The sequence below is a fragment of the Trachypithecus francoisi genome, unplaced genomic scaffold (genome assembly GCF_009764315.1).
Source record: "Trachypithecus francoisi isolate TF-2019V2 unplaced genomic scaffold, Tfra_2.0 Lachesis_group9, whole genome shotgun sequence".
Lineage (NCBI taxonomy): Eukaryota > Metazoa > Chordata > Mammalia > Primates > Cercopithecidae > Trachypithecus > Trachypithecus francoisi.
Window position 1 is genome coordinate 13,674,177 of NW_022681474.1, and position 6,600 is coordinate 13,680,776.

The 6,600-nt window shown below is 48.1% G+C and overlaps 1 long non-coding RNA gene across 1 annotated transcript; it reads left to right on the plus strand.

Annotated features, from left to right (window-relative positions):
• Positions 1–543: 543 nt before the first annotated feature.
• LOC117082553 lies at positions 544–4,463 on the plus strand. The gene is made up of 3 exons (XR_004436667.1): positions 544–1,057; positions 2,961–3,061; positions 4,094–4,463. It is a non-coding gene; the product is annotated as an uncharacterized LOC117082553 (long non-coding RNA).
• Positions 4,464–6,600: the final 2,137 nt, after the last annotated feature.

Here is a 6,600-nt window from a genome sequence, read left to right on the forward strand (position 1 = left end):
ATCTAAATGCTTCATTGTTCCTTTTCTTCTAGCCACGTGCCAGCAACTTATATTTATCAGTGATGGAGAATACCTGGCATTCATTTCTGCATGAGTGCCCTCTTAGTTGCTGTGTATTCTTGTAGTTGATTTTTTTGCCTGTTTTTCTACATGAGTGTTGACTGCAGAGTTCCCTGATTGTCTCAAAGTACATGTTCTATATTGCCTCAAGTAGTGCTGATCATGAACACACTTTAGTCCTAGTCAGCCACTGGAACTGATTGACTGCAAAGTTCTGATGCCTCTTCTCTCAGTCCAGGGCAGATGGATGTGCTATGTGGAGCCCATGCAAAACAGAAACATGGAACTGGTGGGGCAAGAGTCAACCTCCCTTCTAGGGCCTACAGCCTCCACCAGGGCAGAGAGCAAGTTTCTCTCAGCTCCCGCTCTCAGGTGGCGACCTGGCAAGGAGGAAAGCTTGGCAGCAGCTGCAGGCATTGGACGGGATCCTCCTGGCTCCTCTCCTAACTCTGCCAGCACCTGCCATAAGGTACTCAGATCATGCAACTTCCCTGTGTCTCCATCTCTGCATCTTTAAAATGGGGCTAATAAGAGCACTTTTCTCAAAGACTTATAAAGAGAATTAATAAGAAAAATGATAAAATAATGCTTGGCTCAGAATGTGCACTCCATGAACGTCAGCTGCTACCACTTAAGAAGGGTGCGGACCCCCAGCTGCATCCACGCCAGTTCCCACTGTCTCACCCTGGACTGGCGACACCCATCTTAAGTCACAATTGACAATACAAGCAAGTCACGCTGAAATCTGCCAGAATAAAGGTCCATCTTCACAGAACAAGCCTGTTTACATTTGAACCCACAGTTTTTCGGTCACATCCAGACTTCAAGGAGGGAAGAGGGCTCCACCGCCGGCTTCCTGTAGCAAGCATGGGGGCCATGTCTGGGTCCCCTGTGGTGTTCTGTCACCATAGACCGTGACCTTCAAACAACACAGTCACTTCTCACAGTGCTAGAGGTCAGAAGTCCCAGATTAAGGTGCTGGCAGATCTGGTGTCTGGTGAGTATCTGTTTCCTTGGTCATAGATGGCAGGTTCTCACTGTGTCCTCACATGGTGGAAGGAGTGAGGGAGCGCTCCACGGTCTCTTTCAAAAGGGCGTGAATCCCACTCACGGGGGTCCACCTTTATGAGTTCATCATCTCCTAAAGCCCCCAGCTCCTAACACCATCACCTTTGGGGTGAGAATTTCAGCATGTGAATTAGGGGGAGACTCAAACATTGACACCACAATCAGGCAAAGAGCCTGCAGCTGCTAGTGAGGACACGGTATCTCCCTCCTGACAGCTGCTGGGATGGGACCCAGCAGGTTCTGGAGGATCGGGAGGTCCACCTGGGAGAAGAGCTGATTGGTTGGTAGGGGAGCTGGAAAAGCAACAGATACCTCCCTTCGTCCCCTTCCCTGGGGCCCAACTCCTGTGTGACACCCCCTGACCACCGCCACCCTGTTCTGTCTAACTCAGTCTGAGCTGTCAGGACACAGCAAAGGCATCACTTCAGGACAGCAAAGCCCCTGTCTCCCTCCCTTCCAACTCCTCAGACTTCACCCTGGTAACACATTTGTTTAAAAATACATTTGTACCCCTTGTAAAAAGATCTAGGATACATGAGGTCAGTCCAGCAGTTTAGGTATCCCAAAGAAACTGCTCTCGGAGCTAAAGTAAGAAACAGTGTGTGTCTTCAGCACAAAGAGTTGGAACAAGATAAAAGGCAGTGATCCTTCACCGGCCAATCTCCAGGTGGATCTCAGGAATCCTATGTGATGTGTGACATCACCTGGGAAAGCCCCGCTGTTGCCATGGAGGTGCACGTCCCAGGCCTCGGGAAGCAGCCCCACCTCTCCGCCGCCTTCTTCCAGACTGGTCATGGCAGGCTGTCTCCAATCTGGGTCCCAGACAGAGGGGAATTGGTTTGCCTTTTTTCTTTTCTTTTCTTTTCTTTTTTTCTTTGCTTTGTAAACTGCAGTGACCATGTGTGTTTGTATGTGTGTATGTGTGTGTGTATATATGTGTGTGTGTGTGTGTATATATATATAGAGAGAGAGAGAGAGAGAGAGAAGCAGAGTGCCCCATGACGCAATGTGCCCACCTGGACAAATACGCTGTGGGCAGACAATAAACCCTTACGAGGTTCTGGAGTGGCAGCAGCAATGGCCTCCTGCCCGCCTGGCTGGCTGGAGCCTCCACCTCGCAGGTGCGGTAGGGTTGAAACATCAGAAATGCCGAGAAACGTCTCCTTGCAACCTGATTAGAGACACCTGTGATCCATGATGTCTGCTGCTCCACTGCTGAAAAAAAGAAGGCCCTGAGTGCCTCCTCCGCTGTGGTTTCTCTCCTATTTAAGTAAAACTGGAAACTTTTTTAAAAAGAAAGCACAATCATTTAATTAGTGCAGGCTGTCTTTTCTGGTTTTCTGAGAAGGGGCATTCTCACACACATTACTCTATCTTAAACCCTTTCAACATTCTGCATGCTCTTCCTAATTCCAGAGAGACAGAATTTTTATTTCCTTCGATAGCAGGGATACCTACAATGGAATTTACGCCTCGATTAACAGCTTGACCAAGGGTTTACAAGTGGTTGAATGTAGTAAAAATGAAGAATTCGAAGCAACGCAAAGAGAGAAAGTGAACCTCCCATAGACACCTGCTCTATGCAAATAATGGACTCCTCCGCTTTATCTTAAGGAGTCTTACGCTACCTGTTTCTATGTTCTTTGCTGGTTCCCATGACAGAAATACACACATTTCAGACAAGATTAAAATACAAAATCCCAACCATAGCCTCATCTTTGCACACACTCTCTCATTTCCTGTTGGTACCAGCACTTTTCTATTTCGGTCCTGGGTATGGCTCACTAACCTACAGCAGCTTCCTTCTTTGCACCTGATGTCTTCCCAAACAGCATTTAAGGAACGGAGCACAGCCCAGAAGGCAGAAGCGAAGGACAACTGCCAACCCCCAAGTGGGAGCAGGGGTCTGGGAAGGAAGACACTCATGGTAAAGGTAAAACCAAAGAAATCACACGCCTAGGAAATCACAGATTCTTCTGCATAAAATAGACTTGTGAGAAACTAATTGCTACAGATTTTATCTCGCCCAAAATAAACCGCAGGGAGGATATCATGAGCATACTGTAACGCATAAAATCTTGACACTTGTGATCAAATACTCAAAATACACCCTGGAAGGTTGGAGCTTGTCTTCAGTGTTGGGTTCTGTAAATTATTTCAAACAGCTCGCCATATTTGTGGTATCACATTGAACCGGGTGTGAGAGGCAGGGAAGAAACAAAGTAGGCACGGCCCTTCCTTGGAGATGTCTATCCCAGAAGGCGGTTTCCGAACTGCCCAGGGGAGAGGAAAGCTCCATTTCAGGGATGCAGACATGTTGGCCAGGACCGCGGAGGGAGGTGGCCAAAGGACCCCCTTCTCAGAGGCAGGGACTTGGAATCTCTGCCCCGTGGCCTCTGGGAGAGTGGAGGCTGCTGTGGGGCAATTATCCCAAATGATTGTTTATCACTCCGAGTTCCGAGAAGGCCTGGAAAGATTACATTCCAAAGACTCGATCACTGAAAATGCCCGGGTGGAAGCTGTAATTACGGCTTTCTCAGAGCCTACAGCATCTCTCCTGGGATGATTTGCATAATGTCATTGCCTGTGGCAGTTCCTGAACACAGCAGTGCCCTCACTCTCATCCTACAGGCCATGGAGAGGGCTGCCTGGGCGAGTGTTTCAGCATAAACTTGTGCTCAGCAACCTCCATGCAGCTGCCTCTTCATAAAACTAAACGTGCGGTGGAGTTTCTCTGTCCCCCGTCAAGCCCTGCAGTTAATTATAGGCTATCTGGAGTCATCAGGTGTTCCCATGGAGAATAGAGGGAGGTGACTTTACAACCAGCAGGTTTCCATCAGAAGGTGACAGCAGTAACAGTGGAAGTGAGAGTAGAGGTGACAGTGGAGGTGAGAGTGGAGGTGACAGTGGAGGTGACAGTGGAGGTGACAGTGAAGCTCAAACTGGACTGGTGCTTCCTTACTAGAAACCAGAAGGAGAGGAAACCAGAGGCAGTGCAGGGTGAATTTCAAACAGCCGGGGCTGGAGCCAGAATGGGAACCCCAGCTCCATGTCATCAGAGCCAAATCAAATAACGAGCTACCATCAGTGGACAACACGCTATCAGGATAAAGTACGTGAAACTATAGAACCTTCAGTAACAGGGTATGAAGAAAAAAACAGAAAAATAAAGTCACAGGGCACAGAAGCAATGCATTGCTCAGTGGCCCCAACAGAGAAAGTGGAACCACGTTAGATATTTCCATAAAACTCAGTCTGCACGCTCCACCCCATCATGGAAGTCACAGGGGCTACCCCTGAAGAGGCTCTGTACATCGGACAGGAGCCTGCGGAGAAAACGGTAAGCAACTGGGAAAGAACTGGATGCGGGGGCTTGGTGGGGACAACGTCCCCCTTCTACTCACAGCGGTGTGGGTAGGGAGGAGAGCCCTGCAGTGAGATCCTGATAGGCAGAGGCCAGGCTTCCTGGTGCCTTCCTGAGGAGGAGTTCAGGAGCTTTCTCTCACTTCTCTTCTCTGAACAATGCTCTGCCTGTCATGCTGCAGCTCCCTGTTCCAAACCATATGCACATACACACATAGATGGACACATGCAGATGTACACATACAGGCAGGTACACACATGCATGCATGCCTATACACACATGTATGTATACACAGAGATGTACAGATACAGACAAGTACGTACACACATGTTCTCACGCAGACATGCACATATGCACACATATGTACATGCACATGCAAGCATGCACACACACATAGGTGTGCACATGCATGCACACATTGTACACATGTACACACATACAGATGTGTGCACACATACATGCACATGTTAACACACATATAGACATGTACATTCTTGCACACATACCTACATGCACAACAAGACTTACACATGTGTACACACATGTACATGTATGCAAACATAGGCACAGGCACATGTACTATACAGGCATCCACATACACATGTGTACACATGCCACACGGGCATGTAGACATACACACACAGAACATTCAAATTGACTTTTTTTTGAGAGAGGGTCTTGCTCTGTCACCCAGGCTGGAGCACAGTGACATGATCATGGCTCACTGCTCCTCGACCTTCTGGGCTCAAGCAATCCTCCACCTCAGCCTCCTGAGTAGCTGGGACCACAGGCCGGCACCACCACATCTGCCTAATTTTTTCAAATTTTAGTAGAGATGAGATCTTAACCTGGGTCTCACTATGATGCCCGGGCTAGTCTTCAACTCCTGTGCTCCAGTGATCCTCCTGCCTTGGCCTCCCAAAGTGCTGGGATGATAGGTGTGAGCCACCATGTCCAGCTGACTTCTTCTTTATATTAACTTTACTTACACTACTAATTATTTGTTTAAACGTCAGTCTGCCTCCTAATTTCTGGTCTTACACGCAAAGATGATGACCTAACACCCATCATAAATGACTCATGAAAACTCTGAGCTGCCAGATTCACCTTGACTTTTATCTTCAGCCACTTTGCCATGGGAGCCTCTTAGATGACCTCAGAGGATCTCAAACAAATGCTCCCCAAGAATGCACTCCGATAAAGTACAGAATGCCACAGGTTCCCAGGCAAGGACTGACGCCAGTGTGTGTCCAGCGATGCGCCGGAAAGGAACAATGCAATCTTATACACTTTCATTGGTCATAGTGCACGATTTCTTTAAAAGGGAAGACCTAAAACCCTCAGACTTAGCCTCCAAGGGAGCATCACCCGGGAAAGCTTTTCTTCCCTCTCCTGACTGTGGCACAGAACGAAAACTCTCCAATGTGCATGGGGACCTTTAACAAGGTTTCCGTGACGTCACTCTTTCTTCCCGTGCCTGGTGATTCATGGCAGGCTTTTCAGGTTTCTTTGGCTCAGCGGTCCAAATACAAACTTTATGCAGAAACAGTGGCAGGTTACAACAGGTTGCAGAAGCACATAGGCAAGACATGAGCACATTTTTTTTTTCTGACGGATGATTTGTAGCGACTAAGAAGCAGCTCCCAAGTGTGCAACATCCTCTGCCTGTCTCAGGACCATGGGTGATGCCTCGGCCGCTGTCACACAGCATCTGCCGCCCTCGCCACAGGCCCATGGGAACTTTGCAGGGCAAGTGGCCGCATCCGCTGGCTCTCCTGTTCTGTGCACCACTGCCCTCCTCTACACACAGGGAGGTGGCAGATCACTTTTCCTCTTTCCCATCTTTGTGAGATGAGAAAGTTTTCCTTGATACTGTCTCCTGTCAAATTCTAAGGAATGGGCTGATGCATGCCTTCCAAGGAAGACAGATCAAGTATCAAGGCAGCTCACCCCAGACCACCACTGAATTTCCAGCATTTCTACCCCAAACCTACTCTTTTGGGGATCTAACAAACACCCCAAATGAATTTTCACATTTTTCCCCAATTCCATTGTTATAAATATTTTCATCTATTCATTTAATTTTTTATACATTGAGCACTATTAAA